Raw genomic sequence first — 10,986 nt, 5'->3', positions numbered from 1 at the left:
GCAGCGCCGGCGGCTCACCGCTGATTCCAGCAAACGAAAGGAAACAGTGGGGACGCACGTTCTAACCTAACCTAACCTATTCTAATAATATAATTGGTAATAATTATGATAATTTATCAGAATAGGTTAGGTTAGAACGTGCGTCCCCACTGTTTCCTTTCTTGGTTAAAGTCCAGATACAGTGGGGACGCACGTTGTAACCTAACCTAACCTATTCTGATAAATTATCATAATTATTACCAATTATATTATTAGAATAGGTTAGGTTAGGTTAGAACGTGTGTCCCCACTGTTTCCTTTCGTTTGCTGGAATCAGCGGTGAGCCGCCGGCTCTGCCGCAGCGCAACAGCCACTGCCGTTCGCTCGCGTGGTCACGTGACACGTCGTCTCCAAAGCGGTCCGGTTTCGAGGCTAAAACAGTAAGAGCCGCCATGACAGTCTACGACTCTGAACATTAACCAAGAATGTATATATAATATTCCCATATTAATTGGCATTAATATAATTATAAATTGTATTAATTATTAAGTAATACAACTTATTCAGTGTTCAGATAAACTCTTTGTTAAACATTTATATAATTAATCAATATATGTATGTATTTTAATGCATAAAAGTAGTTTCATTTTCTCTTAAAACTATACTTTTAACGCATATGACACAAAGAAAAATGGCTTCCAGACAATATCCTTAAAAATTGAGGGAAAGTTATGACGACATATTAAAATCCACCTGTGATTGGTCGCTCGCAGATATATATATTCAAATACTTCACCGGCGTATTATTAACAATAAATTTTGTTAAAATATAAGAAAATTAATATATAAATAGTTATTATTACTTACAACAATTATATTTATAATAATAATTAAATAGTAAAGCTTTTTATCTAAACTTTCATTAAATGCGTCGTTATGATAAAAAGTTTAAATCGATTATTTTACTTTATTCGTATATATTTTAATACGAATTTTAATTACTTAAATTATTTCAGTTACAAATTCGATTAGGATTCTTTTAGAAACTCGTCGAAAATAAATGATGCCATTTTGGATTTCGTTTAATAGAAGCGACCGAGTTACGACTATTTACGAAGAAGACGTATTCATCCGCGCCAGCATATAGTTCTATATTCCGATTTATATATATATAAGTCTATTTTATAAGTTAACAATAAAATTTTAAACCGTAGATTTTAATAAAATATCTAAATATATTTAATAAAAAAAGTAATTTTAAGTAACATCGACGCTGTTATTATTTCGACATCTTTCCTTTCAGACATAAATAAATAAATATACTGTATTTATATCTTATTTATATGCATAAATAAATATTTCCTCAAATGAAAAGATTAGAGTTATCAAATTTAAAAATTACATTAAATACATTATATAGGCGATAAGTAAAAAAATTCAGCAAAGAGTTGCTTAACTTTCCCGGCTACACTTAAAACTAGTATGTGGCGCCATTTAGTATGATATATTATTATTAAAAACAAAAGGCTTAATTGCGAGGGTGAGATGGGTCTTATAAGAAAACTGTAAATGATAATAACGATTAAAATCGTCATTAAATCCGACCCTACACGATCCCCTTTATCTCCTTTCCCTCAAACTTATATGTATAGTTAAATAATTAAATGATTTATTTTTGAAGAGAAATGAATAATCAATAGTTCTGTAGTAATTAGAATTTAAACACTGAATTGAAGAGAAATTTTATTCGGAGTTCGAACGATGCTTCTAAGTTCGAACTGCTCCAGCAGTAAAATAAAAAATGCTCTCGCTATGTGTTTTTAGTGTTTTTTTTTCGTATTATTTTTTATCTATTTTTTTTATATTGCTCTTTAAGTCTATCGAAATGAATTATATCTAAGATCTAGAAATGGATTAATTAATCACTTTCCATTATTTCTAACGGAGATAATCGATTCGGACTTCGAACAATTCGGATTCCGAACGGCTTCCTGGAACGAATTAAATTCGATTATTACCAAGTGATTTGTTTCTGTTACTTCTCATCATTTGACTTTAATGTGAGACTAACAATTCATATTAAAATGCAATTACAATAATATAAACCAACCTTTCTCAACCTTTTTTTTTACTCGAGCCTTCTATGTATACACTTGTTACATTGACGGATACCTTCAATGGTACGTGTAACACTGTTTGAGAACTGCTGATATAATCATTTTAATATTAAAATAATAATTAACTTACAGTTGATAATTTCGTTTAAACTACTGTATTTAATCATTTATTAGGAGAATTTATAGAGCCCTTTCTCACTTAGCCGGGAGCATTGTCTCCTCCATCCTCCCTTGTTAGGCCTCTGTTTTAAATTATTCTCTCTCTGTACTAAGATTATTCTACTGGATTAAAGATTCTAATAAAATTACAGTTTTTTTTACATCAGAGCTGTTTAATTTGATTTTATAACTGTTTAATAATAATAGAAATAAAGAGTAATCGAAGCCATTTCAATATGGATGAATTCTTAAGAAAGAATTTATCAATAAAACAAAATGATGCCACTGAGACACTGGGTCGATGACCGCAATTCCCTTGTTTACTATGATGGTGTGTGTTTTCGCTTCAAAACTATTCCCAATCAAAATAATTTCACAAAAAATATAAAAAATATACACTGTATCATTAAAATTTCAATTTTTATTCTGAAAAATGAAACATATAGTATTAAATAACAATGCCAGGGATTAAAAAAATGAATTTAATGTAAATAATGTTTACAGTCGACCCCCTATAACACTGTTGATAATTCCATTTTATATGAATTCCATGTTGTACGAGTCACTTAGATTTTACAAATACGTGTGCTGGGCTGTGAACGGCTCATGTATTTGTAAAATCTAAGTGACTCGTACAACATGAATTCATATAAAACGGAATTATCAACAGTGTTATAGGGGGATCGACTGTATTTACATTAACCTTATAATAGTTTTTTGTTCCACTTATAAAAAAATCGCCATATTCTGTAACAAAATAAATTCATTTCTTTGTATTTTTTAAGCTTAATTTGTAATAAACACGTAAATTAACATCCTAACCTAATAAATAATTTATAAATGGAAGCTAAACTGCTAGAGGGAAAGTATTTCAAGCATTTTTTTTAAAACCAAAATATGGAGAAAATGTACATTAATTATAAAGATAATTTTTCATAAAAATTGATTTTATGAAGTTTCATAATATAGCGAGAGTAACTCACAAAAAAATCCAGCAACGAGTTGCTTAACTTTCCTGGTAACGTTTGGTGGCGCCATCTATTATCATATTTTATTAAGAAAACTTTTTATATTTTTAATTATTATAAAATAGCAAAAAGCTTAATTTTTAGGGTAGGGATAGGCTTTATTAAAAAAAAATTGTAAATGCTAATAACAAGTAAAATCGTCATTTAAGTCTGGTCCTACTCGAGATACAACACACGACTCCCTTTATCTCTCCACCCCCTCGACCTTTAACCACCAAAATTTAATAGCATCAATCCCCGTAATAAAGATACCTCCCCGCAAAATTTCAGAAATTTTCGACAAAAAGCACAGGAGTTATTAAGCTTGAAAGAGGGTGCCCTAAACACATATACAAGCATTCAAATATTTAAAAAAAATCTGAATATATTACATTTCTGGACGTTTCAGGGTCTCCTGGGTCTCAAAATCCCTTGGGGGAGTCATTTTTTGACCGCTTAGAAAAGTGCTGAATTATATAGCAGATAATTTACATAGAAATTTATGAGAAACTGCCCCCTATTTAGGTGTTACAAACGTGAAGAAAACTCGAAAAACTCCCGTTGTTCAGGCTCGAACACACGACCAAACTACCAATATTCGATTGGTTTTAGATTTTCTTTGATTCAATGCTTGCAACTTTGTTTCAAATAACAAAAAATAGTAATAATTACTATACTAAATTTTCTCCTTAACGTCACTTTTCTAACAACCCTCCCCCATCTCCATGTGGCCTCAATAAATGCAGGCAGCCTTTGTTGAAGGAAATAGTATAACCTTAATGAAACAAAGCAGCTGCACACTTTATATCCTGATATATCTTAAGACATTATGTTTTTAGAATGGCAAGGATTTTATTTCCTAACGTATTAAACTGAATAAAAATTGAAAATTTAATCTGAAAATTGCATATTTCGTAGGCATTAACAGGCATTGGGGAAAACCATTACTAATTTGAGATGGAGAGCATATATTTTAAATTCTCTCGTTGAGTTATGAACACAACGTAAAGAAATTTTCTGTTGGAAAGCATTGTGCCACTATTTTTAACGTTACAATAAATAACAGGTATCAAACAGCACACTAAAGGATGTATAAAAAACAAATTTTGGTTATTTAAGACCCTTAATTAAGGAATTATAAAAGCATATTTGAAGTGTTAGAGCATATTTCTCCCATTTTCTCCATAATTTTGAAATAATCTGGATGAAAAATATAGAAAATATTTTTTAAAAAATCCGGCATTGGGTTGCTTAACTTTCCCGGCAATATTCAAAATTGCGTTTGTGGTGCCATTTGTTATGATATTTTCTTTAAAAACTTTTTATATTTTACTTATTATAAAATGACAAAATGCTTAATTTTGAGGGTAGGGATGGGTTTAAAAAAAAAATGCAAATAACGAGTAAAATCGTCATTAAGTCCGATCCTACTGGAGATATGACCCGCGACCCCCCTCTTTATATCCCCATCTCGTCGACCTTTAACCACCAAAATTTACTAGTATCGATCCCCTTAATACGCAAACCTCCCTGCAAAGTTTCAGAAATTTTTGGCGAAAATCACAGGGGTTATTAAGCTTGAAAGAGGGTAAATTAAATCGTGCCCCCACACACTAACATCCATACAAAACCAGAATTTTTTTTTCGTTTCTCAACGTTTTTCCATGGTTACGCAAGATGGGAGTGGATAAGAAATGGTAAAACAGTTGGCGAAAAGGTAAAACTGTGTCTTTACTTTGAAAATTCTTTATTGTATTCAAATTTTATAAATGTCAGTGCAAACAATTATATGAACTCAAAGCACACATAGATTTTGGAAATGAAATTTCACGTAAAGTCGAATTCCTATTAAAATCTCTGTCGGGCTTTCACGGTAACACATCGATCTTCCCTTTAAATTTCTTTGTATATCCTGTCTATTTGGACTTCGTTTAATAATAGGAGTTATTATACTGTTGTAGTTTCTGATTAGTAAATAAAGGAGATCTTAAGGGATTAATAAACAATGTCTAAATAGACAGAAATTTAAAAGAGTAAGGACATAAAGGTGAAAAGAATCGATCTTACCTATTCATTTGAGCGATCATTAAAAGTTTTATAATAATTTCCTAAAATCTTTAGTTATTCTTTTGATCGACAAGAGTTGTTCTAAATAGAGAAAGGCAGAAGTTTGTAAAAAAAACAGAAGCTAACGACGTTTCTGAATGAGTCATGTTGTACAGTACAATATCGAATTTCCTTAGATGTGACAGTTACTTGCGGGAGTGAAACCGTCTGTACACTACACGAAAACAGGTTCGACTGCTTTTTATATGGTAGATTAAATATATAGATCCGCAATGGACTCAATCATTATAAATGATTGGGATGGAAACGACATGACAACCGGGACAAACTATAAAGGATTACGAATATCGAGATAGAATATGATTTAATATTGTTTTAACAGACTTCTTATTAATTTAACTTCTTTACATCCAAAGATGAAGACAGCGGAGATAATGGATATGTAATGTGACGAATAAGGACAGAATTAGGAATGATTACGTAAGAGAAACAACAAGGTGGGTCCTATAAGTAAGAAGATGCAGGAAAGTAGATCAAGATGGTTTGGACATGTGAGGATTATTTGGAAAGAGAAGTGGGAAGTTGGAATTGATAGGGAGGAGGAAGCTGAGAAGATCGAAGCTGAGATGGAAAAACATGGCAGAGGATTTGGGAGAGAGGGGATGAAAAAGAGAAGACACCCTGGATAGAGGGAAGTGAAAAAGATAGATTAAAGATGGAATGCCGACTCCATATAAACATGAGAAAAATATAAGACAAAGAAAAAGAAGAAATACAACTTTTAAGATATAGGGTTGTGTTGAAAAAAAAAATTGTAACGAAACAATCATACTTTATCTTGTGTTAGTAGTCATTCGATAGAATTCGTCAGCCGACATTATAATTCCTATAAGTGTAAAATAATTGTAATTTTAACAATACAAAATCTGACTTTCTATTTTTATATCTATATCTATATATATATATATATAAATGGGCGTGTGTGTTCCTATATTTCACTTTTCAGCCAAAACTACACATCGCACATGGTGTTTGTATGTGGTAGTAGCCCAAGTCTCCATTCGTGCACTATGGTGGTTGCGTCTCGATAGCTATAAGGGTGCGGGAGATACGGGGCTGAAAGTGGTTGACTTCGAAGATGTATAACAATGGAAGTGTTGAGTAACAAAGGAAGTATTAATATAAAGCGGCATGCAAGATTTACAGGCGGTTTTTTTTTTTGCGTTTTTGGCGGGTCCTTGCAGCTAGATTCTAGATTACTTAGAAAAACAGTCTTTTATATATATAAAATAAACTATATTACATACAAATGTACGAACAAATAAAAACCCAGCGAAGCGGGTCCTTGCAGCTACATAGTGAGCATCAACAACTGCTTTAAAATTTTCTGCAGTGTAGACTGACAGGGTAAAGGCAAGAATCTAGCTATACTTCCACTAAATGGACGTGTTTGTGCCTATATTTCACTCTGAAGCCAAAACTACACATCGCACATGAATGGTGTTTGTATGTGGTAGTAGCCCCGAGTCTCCCATCGTGCACTATAGTGGTTGCGTCTCGATAGCTATAAGGGTGTGAGAGATATGGGGTTTGAAAGTGGTTGACTTCGAAAATGCGTGACGCTTCAATGAGAAAGTTTCAGAACCTAGAGGTGAAATTTGGTACACAGTTAGGGTACGTTAGGGTTCATCAACAATTGCTTTAAAATGCTGCAATTCTACCCTTCCTTCAGGAAACTATTCAGAATAATGCAATGGCTTATATTATAAAATAGGTGAAAACACTTTATTTTCTTAGTTTTACCTGAAAGTATCTACTTTTCAAAAGATGGTTTCGCATGTATTTTAAAATATGTGGTACATCAATAATAGCCATAACACTTCCATTCAGCCATAACAGTTCCAATTTACAATAACAAGGTTATTATAGAAAAGACATAATGAATGAGTGTTCTGGAACAGTCATTCATTGATTAGGTCACATTGTTTTTATTTTCCCGGCTGTTGTATATAACAGGGAAAGTATAGCGAGTGATCAAAATATGACCCTCCAAGATTTTTATACTTTTGGACTAGGGGACCTCGAAACGTCGAGAAATGCAAAAATTTCGGATTGTTTTTCTATACATGTGAATGCTAGTGTGTGTGGGGGGGGTGCGAGTTTGTTTACCCATTTTGAAATTGAATAACTCCTGTGCCTTTAGTTAAAAATTTCTGAAAGTTTGCAGGGAGGTTTGTATACTATGGACACAAATTCTGTTAAATTTTCGTGTCTAAACGTCAAGAAGTAATAAAGATTTTACTCGTTATTAGCATTTGCAATTTTTTTGTTTTATAAAGCTCCTCTCTACCCTCAAAATTAAGTTTGGTACACAGTTAGGTTACTCAACACTTTCATTGTTAACACTTTTTTTATAATTAATCTTTGTATAAACTTTATTTAATTATAAAACTATAAAAATTTTCGATAAATTATCATTTCTGTAAGGAAATTTAATTATAATTAATTAAAAAAAATCATAAACAAAAGATTAAATATTGCTTAAAATAAATAATAATTTAATTATTTTTATATTTTTTCAAATAATATACTTTTAATTTTAACGATAAAACAGAGTTTATTATTTCGTGTTTTAAATTAAAATTAATATTCTTAGTGTAAATCCCCGTCAACCCTTTGTTATGTACTTAAGTAAATTAACAATTAATAATTTCTTTAATTCCATTCATCTTAAATTTTAAAAAAAATACCTTAAAATTTCTGATGTAGAGTAGAAAAAGATATAAAAAATTAATAAAATTTAATTGGAATAATAATTAGTAAATATTATTCAACGTTCTTACAGAAGAGAGTAATTATAATTTAATTTTTAGAATATTTTATTTAATAGGATCCAATTACTTAGTCCTTTTAAAGAGCTATTTTTACTTTCTATATCTCTCTTTTTTTTTACTTTTAATAACTTTACAAATAGAATTTACAAATAATTCTTTATAATTGCAACTTTTTAATATGTCAAAATAGGAGAAAGCTTAAGTAACGGCACATGTAAAAAACTGTTAACCCTAAAATGAACAGTACGTTCTAAATCATTAAAGAAAATAATACAATAATAAACTTACACATAAATTATGTGATTAACGTTATACAATCTTATTTATTGCAATAACTTAAACTGTTATGGCACTTTGAGTCCGTTGCTTTTACAACTGCATTTATTCCTGGAACACCTCTTTTTGCAATGACAGCGTGTACAGTCGACCACCCTATAACACTGTAGATAATTCCGTGTTATATGAATTCCATGTTGTACGAGTCACTTAGATTTTACAAATACGTGAGCCGTTCACAGTCCGGTACACGTAATTGTAAAATCTAAGTGACTCGTACAACATGGAATTCATATAACACGGACACATCTACAACACATCTACAGTGTTATAGGGGGGTCTACTGTATAGCCTTACCCTCCACTTTTCGAATTAGCTGTAACTGCTTCTCTCAGCGATATTTCTTGAGAAGAAATCTTATCTATGAAAAGTAACTTTTCTNATAGTTAGATAAAACAATAAAATTAACTAAGTTTTGTATACCTCTGAAAGAGAAATTTTCACAAATCTTGCTTAACAAATTATAAAGTTTAAATGTAAAAGTTGTCGAACACTTTTGAATAAAAAATATTCTCCATAGATTACTTCATACTCTTATCAGAATTTTTTTTTTTAATTCTTTACTTAGGATTGACAGTTCTTTCTGTCAATAGACATTTCGTGCATTTGAATGTCAGTTCAAAATCTGTGTTAAGAAACAATACTTTTCAAATTTACAGAAATTTCATATATCCATTTCCATCATGGATATATATGTAAATACGTTTAATCAAATTTGTATGACCATTTTTCAAATTAAAAGCATAGAATTCTTGTATAAAATATCTAACAATCAATAATACTGTAAGTATTTAAATTCCTTGGAATATAATAGTTAAATATGTTATAAATAAGAATTTCCATACATTTCATCGTGGAAATTGTTTATCAATATAAGTGTCAGGAAAAAGTAATGTTACATTCGTACTGTAATGTTTTCGTAGTAAACTATTTTTTTAATTCTTTCTGTGTTTTGTTAAAATAATATTACCATACTAATGAATAACTACAGTATTTCTAGATGTCTCGTATGTGCTGTATACCCGGTTGCATAGAAAAATATATATTTAGTGTCTATATTTAAAGGATTTGATTTGAAAAGCGAACCAATGGATTAAAGAATTTGTAGAAAAAATAACTTATTATTTAAAATGTTTTAACAATTATGCATTAAAATGCATGAGTTATGTTTAGGTGAAAATATATATTAAATTCTTAACTAATCTGCATTTCCACTTGGCATATTCTGTTGTAATATAGACCTATATAAAACATTAAATACGAGTTTCTGTAAGGTTAAAAATACTGTATTGTCTAATAAAAAATGTAAAAAAATAGCTTAATTTGCAATTTACATTTGTTGTTTTTGATTATTATAGTAAATGTACAAAAAAGCTTACAAAAATACAAAACAGATAAAAGTTACTTCTTAATGTTTAAAAATGTCTCGGCATTAAAATCTTTGATATCACGTAATTTAGTTTAATGTTAGAATTATTGCAAAATTTTCAATTAATGTCGATACACACGAGAGCTCGTGAAATTATAAGTGCCTTTTATCGAGTTTTAGGTGAAATGTCTATAACTATTATATAACGTCTGTCCGCTCTCACAACAACAACAACAATACGAAGTTTAGGCTGATCGATCAACATTTCCGATTTTAGTAGATTGACGTCATTCGGCTGACCAATCAGCGTTTTGTGCCATCTGGATATTTAGTCGCACGTGAATTTCGACACGTACATTATATAAAAACACGTGCGTATTCGAATGCAGCGTTGTGTCAAAATTTCAAAGGAATCGGTAGGAAAAAACGAACATTACATTTTTATTTATATAGATAGATAGCCTGCTGCAAACAAACTTACATACATACATACTTACAAACATTACCTCTTTATAATATTAGTATAGATAACCAAATATTCGGTCTTTCACCGACGTATTTTGTATGTGTTGACATTCACCGGAGAATATCGACATTCTCTAATTTCGGTCTTTCACAGTAACATATCTATATCTATATTATATAATATAACCCATTCAACAGGTGTCCGTCCTTCCTTCCTTCTGTCCGTCTGTCCCGTAACCGTTTGATAACCGACACTAGAGGCGCCCCTATTGTGTGTCATATTTCAAACAATCAAATTAAATTAACAATTTTCAATAATTTTTTAATGAGATTTCTGCTATCTATATATATAACCCATTCAACGGGTATCTGTCCCGTAACCGTTTGATAACGGACACTAGAGGCGCTCCTATCGTGTGTCATATTTCAAACAATTATATTAACAATTTTAATTCTTATTTAAATTAACAATATAAATTTTTATTATTCATTTGGCCAATAAATTATTATTTGGTCAATATAACAATATAAATAATTCAGTATATTTGTAATAGGAATTTATTATTTCAGGGGCTTATATCTCTCGAAGGGTCGCGAGTAGGGGTATGGTTCCTTTGACTTTATTGTTAGTACAGGGGTCTACGGTTTGGGGG

The sequence above is a fragment of the Centruroides sculpturatus genome, unplaced genomic scaffold (assembly GCF_000671375.1).
Source record: "Centruroides sculpturatus isolate CEXI.00-Female unplaced genomic scaffold, Cexi_2.0 scaffold54, whole genome shotgun sequence".
In the NCBI taxonomy this organism is placed as follows: Eukaryota; Metazoa; Arthropoda; class Arachnida; order Scorpiones; family Buthidae; genus Centruroides; species Centruroides sculpturatus.
This window is presented reverse-complemented; position numbering follows the sequence as displayed.